The sequence below is a fragment of the Trichoplusia ni genome, chromosome 4, assembly GCF_003590095.1.
Source record: "Trichoplusia ni isolate ovarian cell line Hi5 chromosome 4, tn1, whole genome shotgun sequence".
In the NCBI taxonomy this organism is placed as follows: domain Eukaryota; kingdom Metazoa; phylum Arthropoda; class Insecta; order Lepidoptera; family Noctuidae; genus Trichoplusia; species Trichoplusia ni.
The window spans coordinates 3,037,072-3,060,136 of record NC_039481.1 but is presented as its reverse complement, the minus strand read 5'-3'; the positions used below and the strand labels follow the sequence as shown (position 1 = coordinate 3,060,136).

General features: G+C 33.8%; 1 protein-coding gene across 1 annotated transcript in view; it reads left to right on the top strand.

Moving 5' to 3' along the window:
* The first annotated feature begins 10,519 nt into the window (after positions 1-10,519).
* Positions 10,520-23,065, top strand: part of LOC113492550 — a 44,951-nt gene continuing 32,405 nt past the window's right edge. Inside the window, exon 1 of the mRNA XM_026870045.1 lies at positions 10,520-10,794. The gene's annotated coding sequence lies outside the window, so the exon portion shown is untranslated. The remainder of the gene's footprint in view (positions 10,795-23,065) is intronic.

Below are 23,065 nucleotides of genomic sequence, written 5' to 3'. Positions count from 1 at the left end.
TGACGGTGTTTTTATTTTAAATCCTTTTTTATACGATATTGAAGGTTTAATTACCACTTACACCTAAGTTCATCACAAACCTAACATTGACCTAATTTTGAAGAACGTAGAATTTTAGTGTTCGGTCAATACATCCAACATATTCGGTTACGTTATATTTGCATTAAAATACATATTAAGTGAAAGTTTTAAAACAAATATTTTTTTTAATTGCCACTTGATAAAGATTTAAAATCTGAGAGAACTGATCAATTATATACATACATAGATATTCTTATTTCCTGCTCTCAGGAAATTGCAGGTCCTTACTCCCGGGTCGCGGCCCTCACGACCGCTCTTTGACAACCGAATTAATTCCCAACCAACTACTTCCCTTTGATCTCAAAGTTTAATTGAATTGAAGTTTACATATCCGCTAATAGTTTGGTTTCTTTTTATCGTCCTAATCATATACATAAATGTCCTTGAAGACGCTGCCTCCTTGAACTAGGACTGACATCTTCCGTCAAATCCAAACGGTCAGAGAATTACACCGTGTGAAACTTTAAACTGGTCTACCTTTAATGGTTATAACGCTGTCTAAGAAACATTCAACTAGTCTAGCTATAGTGGTAAATTGCTTGGCGATAGATAGACCTATACCAAGGCCTTAATGTTATAAAAATAGGGTTATAAAACCATAAAAAGCTCCAAAGTCAGTGATTAATGTAGGCCTTTCAGTCGGGGTCATACTAAGCATGGTAGAATTAATCGTTAACAAGAAAACCACCAACTTTCTAAACGGTGGTTGTCAGATACGTCCTTATGCACCCGTATTTGAGACATAACATCTGAAATTCGTCAAAACCAGTAATCTAATCTGAAATTCTCGTGTCACGGTATACGTAATTGAACTCCTCGGAAAGGGCCCGGCCGATTCTTATGAAATTTTGTTTACCATCTTGGTAGGTCTAAGAATACATCGTTTCTTCATAACCCCATTATTTGTTTTTTTTTTATTCGCTAACCTAGCTAAATTGTATGGCAAAACAACATTTGCTGTGACAGCTATTCATTTATAATATCAACCCCTTAGCTTCGTTTCTAAACAGCTAAATATTCGCGGTATTAGTAAATGGTTGACTCATGTTAGTTGTGAGGGAGCCTGGAATGAAGAAACTTTCTTATTGTGATCCGTTCGGCTCAATATTACTTGTTTTGCTATAAAACTCTTTATTGGCATTCTTTAGGATTACTCCAAAAATCTTTTTTGTAGTTATAGTAGGTAAGCACGTCTTAAAAAGAAAATTAATTTGGAGAAAGAAACCGCTCACATGAGCCAATAGCGACAATTATCTAGTCTTATGGTACCTTTCTACTTATTTAACTTTTTACTATCTGTTTGTAAATAAAGTACAAACATGTAAGTATAAACGGTAGGTACTGGTCCTTAGGCTATCCGTCCGTCCGTCTGGAACAGGACAAGATCTTATGAACATTTATATAAGTAATTTAGTTCTGTTGTCGCTATAACAAGAAACATAAATAGAAAATCGAGTTCAAGCAGCAGCGAGGCAAATCCTCTTCAGGTGGCCATTTTTATTACAAATTTTAGTTTCTTTTAGCGGAATCCTCATTGATCGCGGTCTCCGGAGACCGACTCGCACTTGACCTATTTTTGTGTTAAAATAAGGGAACATACTTAATCCACATCATATTCAGCGCTGTTTTATAACCTACTGCTTAGAAAATAAAAGGCATTATTTTGTTCTTGCCAATATTTCTCTATTGCCAGTCATATCCATTCTTCTGGCATAACCGGCAAAATGTATCTCAGATTTTTCGGATCTAAATAAACACTTTACTAGATTAGAATATAAAATAACAGTGAAGTAGAACATTTAAAGGTTTATTGAAGCTATCTGGTACTAATCCGAGACGAACGAAATAGTCTAAGCAGAAAATAACTATGAAAAAAGTTGTTAATTATTTCTACTAGTTGGCATGATAAACCTAATAGGCACGTCGCCTATTAGTTTTATCTCTGTTCAAAATATCTTAGGGAAACATAAAAGATAGGACTCTAGTGCGAATATTATGTCTCTCCTCGTCTTTGTAGCTCCTGCTCACAAAAACTTGGGTATTCCGCCCATGATCCCACAAAGCAACGAACCTTTTTACTCACTTCGGCTATAATCATATTTTGGTAACATTTTGTGGTACGTAAAACAAGGTTTTGCTGTGAAAATGGTTTTGTTTTAAACAAGCCAAATCTCCCGGTTTTACCTGCATTTTTCTCAATCTTAAGAGACACATTTAAAAAAAAATACTAACTTGCATCGATTAGTCTGTTGCAACATAAAAGAATGCGCTCTTTTTGTTTACAAAATTAACCTTGAGTACTCAATTTATGAGTTGACTATCTATTAAAGTTAAGTCAATAGGTAAGCTAATTTAGTGCTGTACTAATATAGTGCTCAAATCTAACCAGAAGTAAGTGTGCAGAATTTAGAAATTGCCTAATAATAGATAGAGCTTTCTAAAACGTTGTCATGAATTAAATGTGAAAGTTCTTAACTCTTTCAACTTTTGTAGAATAACAACCGTCTGCCAGATATATCTTTAAGTTGATATGAAGCTTACAACGCATGCACTTAGAAGTTACTAACAAATGCTTAGAGTTTAATGTTCCGATGAAAAATCAAGGTTTTACTTTACTCCTCCATTGCAAAACTCCACTGAATAGCATTACTGAGCGTACTTTAGTAGTTTTAAATAGTTAAAAATATCCTCCATTAGACTAACTTCAACTTTTTTATCTAATTGCCGGACAATGACTTTTCGCCCTGCCATTAAACCCATTGTTATTTTTATTCATAATACGTATGCACAAAATAGGATTACTACAGAATAAGGTCCGCCTACATGGGCCGCGTCACCCACGCGTGTATATAGCCAGAAAACAAGCGAAATTCGAATTGTTACAAATACTCAAGATGGGGCGAAACGGGACAAAAACTTCCGGTCCCGAGCCCTTAGCTAAAGATATGCGTTGTAATTGGAATACGTGACTGAATTAATGACTTTACGCTTTAACGCATGACGTCATTTTGACAGTTTAACCCCGACAGAAACAGGGTGGTAATAATTAAACGTAAGCTAAGTTCAAACGAGACAATTTTTTTTTACTTTCAACTAATTTTATGCATCTGAACTTTGATATAGGGTTCTGATTAGGACATCATCTGACTTGGTTTCTAGCTATTTTGGGGCTTGGTTTCTAGCTTCCAGTCTGAATCGGATGCAGATCAGATACTTTCTGGCTTCTGGGTGCTTTAAAGACTGAGAAAAATGTGTTTCGGCTCTAGGAAACCTTATGTCAAGTTCAGTCATACTATAATCTAAAGGTTATAAAAAATATGTGACGCTGAACATTACAACACATATTTTGTCAAATTTTAAATTATGTTATGAATTTCAGGAATTGAATAAATTTAATAACATCCGGACATCACGTGTGTATCATTAAACCTTGTGTAAGTAAGCAGGCATTGCCGCAGTACTAGTGCACAGTTTCTAGTTATGGAATCCTCCTTTCCATTACGAAGAAGCCCAAGGGAAGTAATTTAAGGGACCTATTTATTTAAGTTATTCGACAACATTCGTACCTCAATTTCAATTCGTCTCGGCGAAGCTTTCACGGGAGTTTATTTAAAAAGACAAATATTTACTAAATTATCTTTGCTGTGTGCAGAGCAAAAATAAATTACTTATTCGGCGGTGAATAATCTCGTGGAAAAATGTAATCTTTTGAGTAATACTTTGTCTTAAAAGAAGCTGTGAGTTTTGATGTGTGAGTAATCCACTTCGTGTTGTAGACAGAAGACATGGATTGTTTGTTTGTGTGTTGTCACTATACAACATCTTAAGTGACGTCACTCTTATCTTTTTTTTCAATTGGTCCCATGTTCTAGTGCGTCAGACTGATGTTTGGATTATGGGATGAGAGGACTATTTTCATGACACAACTAATAGAACTGTTAATAAAACGCACAACATTTTATATAATAGTTCCCTGAACTATAGATGTAATTTCAGCTATGTACTCAGCTCATGAATAGTCCTTAACGTGGTAGACGACTTGTTATCAACACCAAGAACACATTTTAAATATTATCTAAATTACCTGCTTATGGCAGAAGTGTAACAGCTTGGGATGGTTTGAACATTTGATCACCACGGTATTCAGTGCGGGTTTGGTCCTTGCCCCTCTTTGAAAACCAATCAGCCCAGGATGCTTTTAGTGTGAGTCCGATATATACTCATGCCTTACTTTACACTTCACTGCGCGTTGCTAATTCCAGACTCTAATATTTGAAGTATAGATTTGCTCAAAATGAGTACCATTTTTCAGAGATGTCATAGACTAATTAAGAGCGCACATATGTACAACATAAAAAATGACCTTGGTATCTGCCTGCAATTGGATCGAATAGTATTATAATGCACCTCGTGCAAAAAAATCTGTACATAAAACCGCAAGGTCACTCGGAAATGACTTAATCAACAAGTCCGATATTAACCTCTCAAGGACCGTAATAGACCAGTACTTCTATTAACAATAACCCCAAGCAGCCTGTTTTTCCCAAAACATTGACTCACTTTCCAATATATCTATAGATAAAGCAATCAGCACGTATACCTAACTAAATTACCGGTAACAAGTTCCAAACAGGACGATAAACGATCTGCAAACAGTCGACACTTAATGACGTCACAGACAACCGATTCATTTTCTGCTTAGTACAACGTGGACGGAGACCTACAATATCTTTAATAAAGACAATTGAAAAAGTGGAAGTGGGATATCGCTCTACGCCTTGTAGCGTGTTCTCTCCCTTCCACATCTGCTACGAGGGTACTTTAGATAGTGGTAGGTCCCTAGGAGTAAGATTTTAAGCGCAAAAATACACCTAGTTTATCAGCAATTTGCCGTCTTTTTTATGTTTGCCTGCTGTTACCCTCTGTAGACTTTGTCTGCTTCATCGTTCTAACACGGCCTTGCAATAGTATCATTTCATCGAAAATGCCTTGCTTTAGGTACCTATATTTGATTGTTCATTTATAAGTAATTACTTTACCGAAAAACCTTGTGATGTATTTCTCCCCTGAGATTAAGTTGAGGTTCCTAGGCTAAGGCTATTAAAATGTATTCCTTATTACATTAGATTACTATAAATACTCTATATGCCTGTTATTATACAACTTGGAGAATATGGAATTTGACTAAGGGCCGATTTTTCAGAATCAGAATCAGAATCAGAATAATTTTATTTGTAAAACATAGGATATTTACATACAGGTGTTAGGAGGTATTATGTGCGCTATGTCTTGCCGTGAAGGCGTACAAATATTATTTAATAACTAAGTTTATAATTAGGTACAATAAGTGCAGAGACCATCAGAAAAAAAATCAAAATTAAACATATCTGTACAAACTAAAAAATATAACAGTGTTATTATTTTAAAATAACATTATTTAAAAAAGCTATATTAAATTTTATATCTCTTTAAAACAAATAAAAAGAAAAGAACAAACTATAAAATATAACAACTTAAAACACTTAAAAAATAAAACAACTACTTCTTAAATTAGGCATTAAAATTATCAGTCATAAAGTCTTCTACTGTATAATAACATTTTTCTATTAATAATAAGTACAGAGTTTTCTTAAATTTTAACAGAGGCATAATTTTTATATTGTCAGGTACCTTATTATATATTTTTGGAGCCATGCCAAATAAGCTTTTTTTTAGTAAAGCGGTTCTACATTTTATGTCGCATAATTTATTAATGTATTGTGAACGCATTGGAGTCTTTTTTATATCTGATAGTTTTTGGAATAGGTCTAAATGAGTTTTGACAAACAAAGCAGTCTCGTAAATATACATAGCCGGAACAGTCAGTAATTTAAGAGATTTGAAATAGGGTTCACAAGAATCGGTAATTTTTAACCCACATATGGACCGGATACACTGTTTTTGCGCTTTAAAAATAGTTTCTCTTTCAGTAGACTGCCCCCAAAATATTATACCAAACCTCAGGACTGATGCAACCAACCCATGATACGCTATTAAAAGTGTTTGTGTGTTGACCTTTTTTGAGAGTTGAAACAGTGCATAAGCTGATTTATTTAGTTTTAGACAAATTTCTTCAGCATGTGGTTTCCATGTGAGTTTACTGTCCATCGTAATGCCTAAAAATTTTGCTATGGTAGTTTCTTCAATGTTGCACTTATTATATGTAACCTGAATAGCAGGTTTTGCACACCTTTGATGGAAGTGCATTACTTTTGTTTTATTTAGATTAATTATTAGGTTATTGCTATTGAGCCAGTGAATAATCTTATTGAGACAGTTATTAATATCATTCTCGTAATTAATAGGATCAGTACATTTCACAACAGCTGTACTATCATCAGCGAAAAGAATCATATTTTGGGGTATAACTTTTGGGAGATCATTTATGTATATTAAAAAGAGTAACGGCCCCAGAACGCTGCCTTGGGGTACTCCATATTTTACAGCTCGAGGTTGAGATGTATAAATGGTTACTACGTTGCTTTTTGGACATAATTGTGATACTTCTGTACACTGGGATCTATTTTCTAAATATGACTCAAGAAGTTTCAGAGTATTTCCTCGAATTCCGTAGCCATATAGTTTTTTTGCTAAGGTCTTATGATCTACATAGTCAAACGCTTTCGTCATATCAGTATATATAGCGCATACTGGAGCTTTTTCATCGACAGACGTCATTATATTAGAAAGGAGGTCAAACAATGCCATATTAATATTAATATTTTTTCTAAACCCTTTTTGTTCATTGCAAAACAACTTATTTTTCTCAAAATAATTATATATGGAATTATAAATTACTTTCTCAAGAATTTTTGAAAATATAGGAATTTTGGCAATTGGTCTATAATTCTTAACGTCTAATTTATCATCTCTTTTAAATAGGGGCTTAATGATTACCTTCTTGAGACTGTTAGGAAAAACACCGTTTGTAATGCATAGATTTATTATATGTGATAATGGTGGTGCTATAACTTCTTTGACATGTTTTAAGACCTGTGTGCACACTCCATCATAGCCAACAGTCTTTGTATTTTTGAGATTATTAATTATTTTAATTAGATCATTGGGTATAATAGGTTGCATATATAATGACTGTGACGTTAAGTTATTATATACATTTCTATTAGTTGAATTATTGCAATTATATACATTTTTTTCAATCACGTCTACAAAAAAGTTATTGAATTCGTTTGCAATATCCGTGGGATGGGTCATAATCAGGTTATTGCTCTTTATAGAAGATATCAGGTCTTTTGGTAGGCGATATTTGGATTTGTTAATAACTTGCCATGCAGCTTTTGACTTATTGTGAGAAGTATTTATGAAATGGTTATTTTGACTCTGCTGTGTTAAACGAATAATTTTTTTAAATTTTTTTAAATTTTTCAATATCCAGATAACTTTTATCTGACGAATATGTTTGACATTTTGACAGCTTTTGTATGGAAAATATGTCAAACGGCCTATTTATACCTCAGATAAAAGTTATCTGACGATTGAAAAATCGGGCCTTAATCTTATAATATAAACCTGTTTAGTCCATCAGACAGACTCCCAAAAAATATTTCATCGTAATCATTTAAAGGTAAGGAAGATTAAAAGCACTTAAATTTGGTAGTTGGGGCTAAAACATCCCAAGTTGCTGATTTTTTAACCAAAAACCCTGTTAAGATATTCCGTGCATTTCAAATACATTAATGCATAACATGATCACCACGCATGATAAACAAAGCTTAAACTTGATTGACCCTTTCATTTTATCCAGAGTCCTTCAATGGCTGTTAAATTAAGATTGTATATTTTTATCTTACATCTGTGAAACCCAACGTGTTTCACTCGAATGACTTCGAATGTCGGACGTCTAAGCTCTTTGGAACGAAGTAATCGGACCGTTTGTGTGGAAAATTATGCCTTTACTCACAACACACGTCAATCTCAAGGTGCGAATATTAAAATGTATGTTTATCTCATTAAGTTCCCCTTTCATCTAAATATAAAACGTCTTTGACTACCTGTAACGTGAGATTTAAGTCTTCGTGTCTTTTGGATTCTGGCTTTATATATGATGATAAAATCTCGACTGTCTCTCAAGGGAATCGTATGAAACATGGATTTTCACTTGCAACGATTCACACCTCTTTCGATTTATTCGCCAATTTGTTTCGCTCGTATTTTTATTTGTTTTATTCACAGGCTGGTGGTCTCTAAAATTAGTATATGTTTCAGCCTGTAACTGTCCTGTGGTTAATAACGTTGATTTCGTGCACCTTCTCCTCATTGAATCCCACATTATGTTTTAAGGCTCTACCAATACCTAAAAACTAATATTATTATTTTAGTGGAAGCGTAAAACACCAATACACGGCGTAGAGTCGTATTTTATTAACATCTGGTAGACATCAATACCTTCGTCTACCAAAAAAAATGCAAAAAATCTTGTCTTAGTAGAAGTCCAGTAGCTCTATTTAATCAATACATGTTATATGTATTTTATGATAGAATTCTTCTGCCATTCGCTTACAAGTCCTTTGCTGTCGTAGATTAAATTAGAAACTCAATTTACTTAGTACCCAAATGACAGGTGCTGTGCTGCTTAAATAAATTAATTTTGAAGTTGCAATTAAAAAAATCTTTTCTGTTCTGTCATTTTTAAGAGCATTTGATTTTTTCGTCAGACATAATTACTGCTTTAATATAGGTAAATTTTAGAATCTAGTTAATATCTATAAACCTGTTTTAGTAGGCAAGGCTGTTAAACTCAAAGCAATTTGCACAAATAACAAATCAAGTTAAACAAAAACTGGCTGACACGAAACGTACATAAATAAAATCATAAATTATTGTACCAATAGTTGATACGCCGTAGCCGCGTAGCTCGCTGCGCCTCGCCGGCCGTGCCTATGATATGAGCTACAGTTCTCATATTAATTGCTACGCTAATTCCTTTCAAGTACCTACCTATTCAAAAATCTATCATTCCAATATAATTTCCTTTACAAACTAATTCGATATTTTTAAATAATCGATAAAAATCGTTAAGCGACTTCACTACGAATTCCTGTAGACGCATATTATCATACGACGCATCAATTATAATTCAAAAATCGAACAACACCAGCAGTAGCATAGCCAAGATATCTAACGTATCGATCGATATCGATAGTATATACAAAGATAATGTTTAATTATCTCCGCTGGCTGGCGGCGTACCCACGGCCGTGAAGGTTCACATCTAGTCACTCGTGTGATTCGTATCCCAGCTATAGACAGGCCAAGACACGACTAGTACGCTCACCATGAAGTTACTGCTTTCAGAAACTGATCAGTGTCTGATTACAATTATGTGAGCAGGTAAAATATAAGTATATCAAATTTATACGGAGTAATCACACTAATCAATACACAATAAATGTATTTGTGTTGTTTTCAATAAAATTTAGTATAAAAGGAGTTTACATGTATAGACTATGTCCCTGTCAACGGTTCTCCAGTGAAAACGTTGTATTGTAGTGTATAGTTAAGTGTGTGTAATCATGTACCTATTTGCTTATGTGTGTAACCGTATATATTAGATTGTCTTATTAATAAATGATGAGTGCTACCGCAGATCTCGTCTTTAATTTATCTCTCAACGCTACGCCTTATAGTATAAAGAGGGTAGTGCCTACTATTAAAAAGTGTACGTACATTTTTAACAAGTTCTTCACCATAATCATTGTTGAGCACACGCTCTATCTCAACTTTTCACCTACGAGTGACAGAGACCGCATAATATTTAAGAACGACTTAAAAATGTTTACACTTTTTCCTCAATATGATTTTCACCCAAGTTCGTCTTGTTTCATTGCTCATGATGAACTGCTTCTCATTAGGCTGATGGCCTAAACAATGGTACATAGCAGCTGGCTGGCGTGATGTATTCCTGGCTTTAAAAAAGAAAAATGTCCGATTTGCGGTTCTGGCTTCAAAAATGTGTTTTTTGTTTTGTTTTCTGTAAATGAGGTTAATTGCGATTAGCTCTGTCTTAAAAAAAGGTTTTATTGTTAAATCTGAAAAAGGAATCCAAAGAAATTGTTATACAACCGAAAAAATAAAACTCAACCGAATTAAAATAGACAATAATATATAACTGAAAGACGATATAGATAATTGTTTGAGACATGTAGAAGAGAATCAGGCAACAAATAACAAGTGGAAGTGGAAACTAACACCGTTATTAATGAAAAAGGCCTCCCCCATGATTCCCCTCAAACCTGGCTCCTTACACATCCAGTTCAAGCCAGCCACCATTTATAATAAAATGAAATTTAAAAAAAAACTTCGTGACAACGAACGCACAGAACAACGCAATACCGCCGCTAACATTCAAGCCAACTTAGCCGCCAAAAGTCCAAAGTTATTGCAAGTTACCGCGCTTAGGGCCGCGGCAGATAGTCGCGCGACGCCGGCCGCCGCACACGCGTCGCCATGTATCCAAACATGCTGTCGTACAACTAACAACTAACTAAACTTTACTTAAGTAATACTAATATCTCCTATTTTAGTAATTGTGAGGCTGCAAAGCAATACATTATAATCTCATGTTATAAAGTTTTGAGTAGTTTTAATAACACCAGTATTATTAACGTGTTAGTCTATGACTATATTGTTGTTGTGCTTACTGTCTTCTTCAAGGTAAGTTTTTTAATCAATTTAAATTAGTATTTTTTTTTAAACATATTTTTTGAATCCATCCAACCTTTAAAATTAAAATGAACCGTGCAGAATTATGAATTTAACTTTACTAATACTTTAACATATAAATAAATACAAATTATACGAAAATCTTTCACAGATAAATTTTTCATGAATTAAAAAAATAATATAGCCGCCATGTTTTCCATACGGTATGAAGTTGTGACGTAGCGTCGTTTACCCGCAACAAACAAGCGTGAATTCAAGGAAACTGCCCACTATTCACAGAAACAGTTATGACAAGGCCCGTGGACTAGTTTCTAAATGACCACAAACGGCTTCACGTGTAGGGACTCTGATACGAACTCTTTTTATGTACCAGAGGGAACTATCATCATAATATACATTGAAATGATTGTATAAGTTACGCGCTAGTATACAAAAGGTAGTCAAGTATTAGATGCCAGCACTAAATAAAACATTGAAACATACTTTGAAGGAGTTATTTTACATTATTGAAATTCACCTTATTGAAAAAGTGTTTCAATAAAAAATATATTGTGATTTATAATTTTATCAATGTGAAAATATATACCAAATAATTATAATTGCCGTACGAACTCTGTCGGAGTGTAATGACTTCTTTTGAAATGTAAATATAAATTTTATGCTTACCTAAATGCAGTACAAACCCAAAATCTAAATTTTAAACTAAGTTTTTCGTCAGAAATAAAATTTACCTAAATCGGCCCAACTTTATGGGAGAGGTTCGTCAATGATTTTAACACTCGTAGTACAATAGAATTATAGATATACAGATAAAGATTAAAATATAAATTATAACTCCCTTAAAAAGTGGAATAAATTTCTCACTTCATCTTTTGAAAGAAAGATCCCTAAATAAACTCAGGAAAAGTTAAGTTCCAAAAATGTAAAAGTAACTTCATACATTTATTTTAAGGCTAATAATTTCTAATCACATTAATAACGTAACTCGTGTATGACTACTTTTCCTCAAGGGTGTCATTGAAAACTTTTACAAGTAACATTCGTACATATTTAAAACAAAAACTTGGACAGCTTCGCAACTTCAATGAATTATCAACCGACTTCAAAAGTTGTATTTTTCAATACGCTTTTTTATGATTATCTGATTAACAATCATAATAAAAATACAGGCCTTATAATGTCTTAGTGGATGGACTGATATTGTACTTTTTTAAATTTTTATTGAACTTGCTGTCATTTTGGTCCCTTAATTCCATCAAGTTTAACTCAGTAGTTTTTGAAATAATATTACCGTACTAGTTTATAGTTTCTAAGATTTAATAGCACGGATGTAAGCTACTTAAAATCGAAACATTACGAGACCAAATAAAAATAAACATTGCATTAATTATTTACCTTTTTGTCTCCGTACCGGTGAGTATTTCTGTGTGAGGTATTATTGTAATATTTAGCCCTATCATCCTCCATAAAATGGTCTACGATCATTTTAAAACTTAAATACCCTTTTTTATGTCATAGGCAATATAAATTAACATGTAAAACGTCCAGAAAAGATACAAATCCAGAACTTCGATATTCTCCGCGCTAAATCATTTATCTTTGAATATAATATTAAGTAGTTACAATTTCTAATAAGCTCTTACCATAAATTCCATGATTATATTCGGGAACAGTAATATTCGAAGCGGGAATGCTTCTAAGCCTTATTGGAACATTTAATTAACATCTGATACTAAATTTAATCACAATTATCTAGCAAACATCGTTATTTTCATTATCAAATGTTATAGAGAAACCAATAACAGTCCACACTAGTAAGTAAGGTGAAGATACTGCACTACAACGGGTAAAATTAAAAAATAAGAGACCTCCCTACAAAAGCCCATATGACATCTTTAGCAGAATTGTAAATTGTGAGACGTAGTCTTGACAAACTGGCTTGACAACCATACGTCGATATCTCATTCTTTCATCACCTTAACGTCCCTTTTTCTCATCAAACTAAGCTGAGAACTCTCTTGATTAAGTCATCAATATTCTTTTTCAGTCCGCTTTCATTTGAGCCTCCACTAGAGGATATTTTTTATTCACTTTCAACCCCCACAACTTAAACAGCATACCCGATTTTTATGAAACATATCTAAGGACACTCGCACATGGTTCAAAATAAACTAAACAAACAATCAGGCAGACACGTCAAACTTATAACGCTTCAATTTGTGTAGTCATAAATAACTGCTACAGTCATAGTTTAAGAGGAAGGGATACAATAGGAATGTCCAAGATTCCTATTGTCTAAACTATTGTCAATCAAGCAAATATTTCATGGAATGATCTTCGGAATAATCTGCATCATCAATCTGCGCCGTTTGCCTTGGAATTCGTACCGTTTAGTAACTCAAAGTGTTCAAACGTGTCAAGGCTTCCAGTAACATTCATTTGGAATGCCAACCGTCTGCAAATTTACGACCTGAAATTAAGTTAGTTTGGAAAAGTTTTAACTGTAAGCTCTGTTGCATGGTTACTTTTGGTTAGCATGAGTTTTGCAAGCTGATTGATGCATTTTCAGATTGACTACAATTTTCAGTGCCATTAGTAGAAATTGTTAAGAGTGTAAATTTTCTGGCAAGAAATTAAACCGTTTTTAAAATTACTCACGCAAAGGTTTAAGACACAACCTTATCAATGAAGCACCGCTGCCTGTCCGTCTGTCTGTCCATGAACAAGCAGTGTCTCAATTAAGATCAACACAGCGTTTTGATTGACCAACAGAGACCGTGAGCCTCTTGAAATTCTCACAGATGATGTTTTTTTTTCTATATAACAAAAAACAATAATAAACAAAATCAAGCTTAAGCACCGGTTTTAATAGTCATAAATTTATAACCGAGTCCTTCTACCCTCCATCATCAGGCTGCATGAAAGTATTGTCTATAACTCATAGTATATTTTCATCTCATTCGGTCCTCAATTTGTTACGCATTCGCTTGACAAAGTAAACACCAACACCCAAAAACAGCAGGATATTAAAAGCTTTTGGAAATAGCACAACCTACAACTAAGCAAATTGTAGATTGTTCGAGTAATTGTGATAGTTAAAGATTAAATGTGTATGTTACGTTTTCAGTGTTAAGAACATACAGATTTAGTGTTTCAATAATATTTTGAATTGCTTAAATACTAGAAATATTATTTAAAATCTTGGTGTATTAAAATTAAGTCGTCTTTATTTGTAGCAAATGGAGTACCTATAGATTGAAATTGAAAAGGAATGACGTAAATGAAACTTAAACCATACAGTACACCTATTAATGGTAATCTCTTCTCGACTTTTCAATAGTTGATCAATAGCCAACTATAAAGGCCTACCACCTCCTTTTAAAGAATGACCTATGCATCTGTGGGAGCAGGACGGGGCTATGCGGTGTAGAGCGACATCTCCCTTTCACAATACAACGATATTAGAAGGAGAGATGGTAGTAGGCTCCTTGGTTCCATTTCTCTTCATAAAAGGTACAAGATCTTAAAAGACTATTTCATTCACTTCTAATTAACGCCATTATAAAGCATATAGACGTGCTTCGTTAACTTTTGAACTCTACAAAAATAGGTACTCGGATAAAAATACTTTTCAGTTATTTATTCAAATGTAACTAAAAGTATGGGCTGTAAAATCTGTTTTCTTGGAGAGGCATAGATTACATGAATGTTATTTACAAGTCAATATTTTTTGTATAAAACGGACTTAGATAATCTAAACAAACAGAGTCACATTTTAAGAATATCATTAAAATGTTAATAGAAGGTAAAGAGAGGTCCTATGCTTATTGAATATGCGGCCTTCGCATGTGAATACTGAGCTGTATTCAATCTAGTCCTAAGTAATGTATACCAGTAATACCAGAGTATAATGCAAACCTAATTATTATGAACTATTACGTCTATGTTACCAGTAGTAAATAATCTGATAATCTAACTAATCATCATAGGTATGGCATCGTAGTACCTACAAGCGGTTACAAAAATGACTTACAAAGTTTGCAATCATGTTTCTAATTTAACAGAAGGGTCTTTAAAATTTGCGGTTATTGTCCAAGGAGGCTTTATATCTAAGGGTTGCGTCCGAATTTGTTTGATGAAACTTTTACTGTGTTGACTTGAGTACCAAATAACAATTCGCGACAAATATCTAAAATGGTATAACCGCTTTTGGGTTATGGCATTATTTTTTCTTTTTATTTGCTAATACTCTAAAAGTGAATAACAATAAAACACGCAGATACAGTTCTTAAATAAAGTGTAGTCATAACAAGAGTTTTAATTGCATTTGTTTATGTTCAACGCAAAAAGGGGGGTGTTATTCCTTACTTAATTACTCCGAATGAATAATTGAATATGAAATCCGATTAGTTGATTGGCTATGATAATTAAATGTCCACGTTTTCATATTCACCTACGCGTCATTTATCATGAAGATATTTTCAGATTTTAAAAATGAAACGTCATCTATTCAGTGTTTCATGAGTGTGTGAAAGGGGGGTGCATTAGGCCGAGTCATAAAAGAGGACTGATTTGCCATCAAGTTGTACTTCGGCCATATGATTGATGTAGGGCATTCGTTTCCGTGTCAATATGCCAACGTTATGTAAACATACCTACGTGCTGGTACTTTTACATTGAAATTCACAACGTGTAAAGGCTAAAATTGATAACTTTTCTTTGTCTCATTGAGTATTTTTCGTTCATAAAGAATTCGAAATTGTCATCGATTTTTAAGACAATTTTGAATTTGGAAAGTTCCTTTTTCGTTCCTGTTGATAGTATTGAGATTAATGGAATTGATTAATTAAGTGTTTTTTCTTCGTTTCACACAATTTGTTTTCTGGTATCCTAATTTAACTTGATGTTAACCAGTTCATATTTAACCACTAGTCAAACATTCTCCCGTATTTAATCGCCTAAACAATTGCCACTGGGCTATGAGCAAATGCAAACATTGCCCACATTTCGTCAATCATTGAATTCTGCCGCTCGGGCGAGCCTATTGACATAGCCGAGAGTTCCGTGGAAATTTGTTACCGCATTTGATTGAATTATTTTTACATTTTCATACACTTTTACCTTAAATTTTGACAGTTCGTAAAGCGTGAGATAAAAGTGTATTTTTGTAATGTTGTGATTTGAAAATAATTTTATTTTTCTAGGATTAATCGAGGGTAAAAAAACATTTACTTTTAAAGAAAGCAAGAATATGTAAAAGAACGTACTTTATAGTACTTTTTAAAAAAAGTATTTCTCCAGGGATTTGCGTTATCCCGCGCCTTGTCTCCGAAGGCCTCATGCCTGAGGCTGCAGCTGAACTCAATGACAGCTGCCACCAACTTATTACTATTAGTAGTGCTATTTTAAACTTTCTTGTAGAAATCACCTTTCGATCAAAAAGTACCTAAAACGAATAAACATTTTTTATCAATCAGACTCCCGGCTATTTAACTGTTGTAGGTAACAATTATTCCTCATACATACGGCTTCTTGTTTGACTCAAATGAAAATAAATCCAGAGGCTAGATATTGATTTCGAAAACTTCATTTTGAAAACTCAATACACCCATATTGGGAACAACATTATCTATATCTATATACTAATATATAAAGCTGAAGAGTTTGTTTGTTTGTTTGAACGCGCTAATCTCAGGAACTACTGGACCAAATTGAAAAATTCTTTTTGTGTAGAATAGACCATTCATCGAGGAAGGCTTTAGGCTATAATCCATCACGCTGCGACTAATATCAGCGAAGTTACAATGGAAAATATGAAAAAAAAACAGGGCAGGTATAAATCATAACTTATATATTCTACCCACGGGGACGAAGTCGCGGGCAACAGCTAGTTACAGATAACATACACCTGCTTTCTTATTGACCTTTAAAAACTAGACACCGCGTTCTTCAATCGTTTGTCAAAAAAGCAATTTGTTGTTTCATTGACCAGAAAATCGTTTCGGTGCTCTGATTGGCAAAGCTCGGTACAAAAGCGTGATGCCCTTAAACTCTGTCATCGTGATTCCAGCTCCGTATGGGTGACGATAAAAAACCCACTTGCTTGTCAAAATGAAATTGAGATCGCATATTGAATATTGGATTCGCTGCGAAATCGAGTTAGGTCTGCAATTGAATTTGACGAGTTACCTCGGATTTAGGAGATAGAAAATAATGCTTAATTAGATTTTCGTGAGTATAGTTGGGTACATTATACTTTCTTTAGTATATAAGTAGTATTCTTTTTAGTTCCTAATTTGTATCGCCGCGATCTCGAAAAATAGGCGTTTATCTAGGTAATGGAACTGCATATTAGCAAAAACATTTTGAATAATTACAATCAGAATTAAAATAAACGGGTGGTATAATATTCTAGTAAAGATAAATTTAAATATCAAGTTGCATGAATAAAGTAGTTAATGAGGAATTGTCTTACCAAATAATGACAGGGAACATTAAAGTACAAAAATATACACTCACAAAAATACAGTTAAACGTTTTAATAAATTCAAATAAACTGGTGTAATGATGTAAGTTGTAATTTGAAGTAGCTATGTAACACCTCGTTAAACGTGGAATTACCTGTAGCTGCGAAATGAGGCGTCAAACGAATGCGAGCCCCCCCCCCTACCCGCCCCGCCTACCACCCGTCCATCAGCGGCTAAATGAGATCCAGCTCAAGGAATCCCCCGGAAATTCCAAGACCAGTAATTAGTGAGGGCTCAACGGTAATGACCCGTCTACAAATTGATCCCACTTTTATTCATTAGCCCTTTACAAGCTGAATATTGATGTCTGTCGCCGTTTCTGCGCGACACCCGCATTCTCCTGACGTCTAAGGACGAGCTCCTTTTAATTATCTCTCTTTTTTGGGTAAACAATCATTCATTTATTGCTAATGGCCGTCGTTACGTGGAATTTTAAATGGAACTATTTGATGTAATGAAAATATAATCGCATTTCTAATTTTCTTTTTAAATTCTGATGTGTTTTCGAAGAACATGTGCGCATTTTTTTGGATTTAAGACTCTCTTTCGTATTTTACGCTAGATGTCGAGTTCAGGTAGTTAGGTAGGAGTTTATATAATTTATATGCGTTACCTAAGGGCCTACTATCACCTCATATTGACACTTGAAGGTGTTTAAGAGAGAGAGACATCGCTCTAAAGCGTTTAGCGTGGCATCTCGCTTCTTCAACCACCACATTTATACATCAAAAACTGTTGGTACATGTGTTTTCCAGATATTAAATCACGTGGTATTGCAAACCGAGAACCAAAAACCAAGACGATATCGTACTACATAGTACATCCATTGAATATGTTTGTATCGAAGATTGTGTAAGTGTAAGTAAATAGCACTATTTAGGCTGAAAGTTAAAAGTTTACCTTCTTTGTTTTGTTTACCTGATTTTGAATTAAGTTACAACACGAAGTTTTAAAATTTAGTCAAACAATTTTTTTTGGAAAAGGAACGGACTCTTAGCATATTTATTATTTTTCTATTTCATCAAGAGTGATAATTCAATTTGATCAGACTTAATGTCGGAGAATTAATAGCTATTTAGGTATTAAGTAAACTCTAGTGCGTCTGACTATTACAAAATTCACGTGAAACAATTTCTTTGTAAAAAAAATTCTATGTCGCCACTGGTCTACTCTAAGTTTTCGTCTTCCTTCTTTTTTTTGTTCGGCGTAGAAACCGACAACTGTTTTCTTAAGACACAAGAAATCCGGTAATGGATTGTTATTTTTTCTTATCTAACATCATATAACGGTTTCTGGCGTCTTTCAATACTGAGATAGACATGTGTGATAGGCATGCTTACTGAACAGGATAAGTTTGCATAAACTAATGGTTTATTATTACAAATGGTTATTTTCAACGTCTATGTATCAAAAAATACAAATTTTAGCGAAATACACAAGAGTTCAGAAAAAGCAATTATGGTCACAGCATTTACGCGCTAAGGAATTAAAATTACAGTTTCAAATTGTTCTAGTATAACTAATTAGTTCTCTTACAAAACTTAAAAACTAATTAACTTTTAAAAAGGAGTAGGGTTCTTGATTTTTTTAGGAAAGAAAATATATTTTAATAACATTTCCTGTCAAACACAGATGCCGATATACTTTTTGGCGCTCTCTAATAGAGTTCTCTGGATTTAATGCTTTAAAGAGTTTAATTATTATAATTAACTAGCTGACCCAGCAAACGTCGTTTTGCCTAATAAATTATTTCTAGTTGTATGTATTTTTAAGGCCACATTATAAAAAAATAAAAACAAACAATTTCGTCCAAAAAATTAAATATATTTTTTTAGCGTGAGCAACCCTTAACACTTAGGGGTATGAAAAATAGATGTTAGTCGATTCTCAGACCTACTGAATACACATATAAAATTTGGTAAAAATCGGTTAATCCGTTTCGGAGGAGTACGGTAACTAACATCGTGACACGGGAATTTTATATATTAGAAGAAGATTATTGTTTACCAATAAACTTTATTATTTTTTGTACCGGCAAGTTTTGAAATCAAATAATTTTATCTTGAAAATTTTACAAATACTTAACCGCATTTTCCTTTCCTTCATTCGAGTTAATATTTTCTTATTATCTATCTCTTATAATTTAATATGGCATCAAGTTAACCAAGTCTAACGCAGAGGCAGTAATCGCCGCGTGAAATACTTGTATAGTCACCACGCAGGGCCCTCAAACATTCCCGCTGGCATAAAAGACAACACTCGCCTTTATCCCCACAAATTGCGTCTTCTTTATGAAACCATTAACTTACATGATTCAAAGCTTTTATGTTTTTTCGTAAACTTTTTTTTCTTCAATAACGATGCTCATATTCTTTGGAAGTGTTAAATAAAATGGATACCAATTTATGTGCAATGTATTTTCAAATTGACGGGATTTGGAAATGTCTTTTGTTTTGAAGTAGCTCTTTTGAAATAGTCAATTAAGGTAAAATTGGAAGAACTGTAAATGTTGAGGAATACCTTTTTGGATGTTGTTAATAATCTAGCAGATGGTTGTATATAGATATTATAGACCAAAGATAATCACTTACATTTTATTTATATGATAATGTACCCAGTTAATTCTAAAGCACACAAAATCAGGGGAGACAACTACAGGATTTTTGTCGAAATTGAATTTTTAACGTAATATTTTCTAGAAACCGACGAATACGGGCAAGAATTAGTTACAGCCAGTATACATAGAGAAATCTGGAATTATTCGTTTATAAAAAGGGGCTTTATAGTATGTAAAATGTTTTAGATGATGGTATTATTTAATTGCTTGCATGCCGTCCGCGCCACTACAATGTCAACTATGTAACTTCATTACAATATTTTCGTCACAAGGTTGAATTTCTTGGATTACTCGGGTAAAAGGAATTTATGAATCTTTATAGACAATTTATAATTAAATATAAAAAAAAAATTATCATATTTAAAAAACTAACTTTTGAGCACCTAATCACGGTTCATGGGATACAGCCTGGTAAAGGACGGACAAACGGATGGCTACACCAAAATCTAATAAATTGCTTTGAAATTACTTGGCAATGGCATAACATATGTACTTTGAGCAAAAAGTTGAATGTGATCACCCGTTTAAGAACTAAGGTGACACACACAGATAAGCTTACTCTTTAAACTAATAAAAATAAAATATAAATGTCATATGAAGATAAATGTATTTTTTTTTTCAATAATGCCATTTATTTATGTCGAGTAAAATGTCGATGGCGCTATGAACGATGACTATCTGCTTTTAACTTTGCCCGCATTAAACCATTAAATCGATTCTCTATAAATGTCGCCGCAACGTATTGTTATGTGCTAACTAACGTAGACTGACACATCGTAGATTCAGAGATAAGGTTTGTTGAGGATTTTTTTGCCGGTTCATATAGCAGATTGTTTATTTTCCGGGATTTCTATTATTGAAGCACCATCTGTCCGTTTGTCATTCCGACCATCTGTTAAGTATCTCATAACCCACGATAGATAGACAGTTGAATTTTTGACAGAAGACATACATATTTACGTGCGTTTAAAAATAAGGATCCAAGAAAAAGCGACTCTGCTTGTAACAGTCATAGATTTATTGACAAATAAATGCGTCAAGTTGCTTCTAACCGATTTTTATTCTGAAGCCCATTTAGCCGGAACTCTCAGTATTGTAAGTTCAACCCGTACTTAAAGAGTTGCTTAGATAAACTTTGAACGAAAATTTAACTCCGGATTTTTGCAATCACGTTCCTCCACAGTGGCAGGTGTCAGACATTTTCGTTAATCACCTAAATATTCTTCTTACATAAAGAAAATCATCAAGAACAATAAAACACAAACTATAAAAAAAACAATTGCTTATTATATAGCAAAATAACGTAAAAGCCACTTCTTCGAAAAGTTTTAGTTGTGTAAGTAGGTACGATAACTTTTTCCGAGCTTCTTCGACAACGAAAACGAAATAAAACTTATTCATTACTTCAGCACTCAAAACATTATTCTCAAACGGACCTTGAAAATGACGATTCCACGGCATGAATGTACGCGTCTAACCATCATCTAACCAATGGGAAACATACTTGTAGTCCACAAGTATTCTTTTACCAAGTCGTCGCATTTTCTCTGTAGGGAAATGTTTTCACAACCCTTTGACATATCTACTTGTCACCGTACTATGGCAAAAACATTTCGCTCGGTTTAACCCTTTTTTCGGTCTGAGGTCCTCTTCAATGTGGACATCAACTGCGATTGAAATAAAAAGTATTTAGTTGTCAGTATACAAGCGGAGAAAAATAACCTTTTTTTTGGTAAGGTGGGGGAATCCTCATGGATACCCTCTCCTTCGGGGGAGGCAATGGGTAGTGTCAGACTCTTACTGACTAAACCTGAACCGCCGTGCTACGTCATCCGAGTTTTTGTGTCGGTGTAATGCAATGCGTTGCCATCCTTCACACACCAGCAGATAAATAATATAATATAATATTTTCAAAAGTTTACTTGTGAAATTTTGGTTAATACAGGATTTAACGCAAGTCTTCATTTACCGACGACTTCTTAACTCTTTGGTTTATAATCTAGTGAAAAACAAAATAATATAACTTATTATACAGGCACTCGTCGTATCCTTAATTCAGACACTTGCTTTGCCCCTACTACGTATGTAGTTTCACATCCAAGGGGCAAAACACAGACTGACCTTGTTCCCATTCGCTATGAAGATTACGCATAATGATAACATTTCTACACAATTATAGTGAAAGCATATTTAGCTTACGTTCAGACAAGTTTGACAGGGTTGTGTGAAAATATCATGGTGAAAGTCAGATGAAATTCTTTTAGCTTTGTCATAACGAATAGACATGATTGACATGAGTGACTTATAAATAACTTAGTTGTTAAACTGACAACAAACTGGAGATATTGCATTTTTTCATTATATTAACCATACACATAATGCTAGGCGACAAAACTATTCACATAGGTTTACCCAGTAGGGTCGTACCCAAAGAGTAAAGTCGGAACCCTAATACTATGACTGTCTATTGAGCTGTAACCTGGCTTTATCACATGAATTATGAAAGTTAGACACAAATAAAGATAGATGTGAGTCAATCTCAGTACAAATGCTATGGAAGCAAGAAGGTCGGACAGATCTTTCAGAATGCAACAGTTTTTCTTTAAGTAGTTTAGGCCACTAGCGTCGCGTAACCTAAGCTTGTTCAACTCAACCCTTGGCGAGATCTCCCTCAATTTATGTCGGCCAGTCATTTGTAGAAGTCGCAGGCGTGGCTCGTGGCTTGATTACCTCTGCCCAGAGCCCACCTGAACAAGCCGTAACATGTTTTACGACGCTTAATTTATTGTTATTAAATCCTGGAACACTAAGTTAAAAGATTATGAGATTTAATAAACACATTTGCATAATTGGTCTCGTTTTACACTAGTACATTTATTGGGGTTTACGTTAATACTAGGGGAAAGAGGATTTATTTTAGTATAATTTTGGAATTAATTAGGACATTAAAGGTACAGATTTTAACTAACTGATACGGCTGAAAGATGTCCTGTCATCTACAAAATAAAATTATCTGTTAGCATCTGAATAATTTATGTTAAATCTAATGCAAATTCAACTGATTTTATTTGTATTAAGTCTCCCGATTATAATACACTAGGTGTTGCCCGCGACTTCG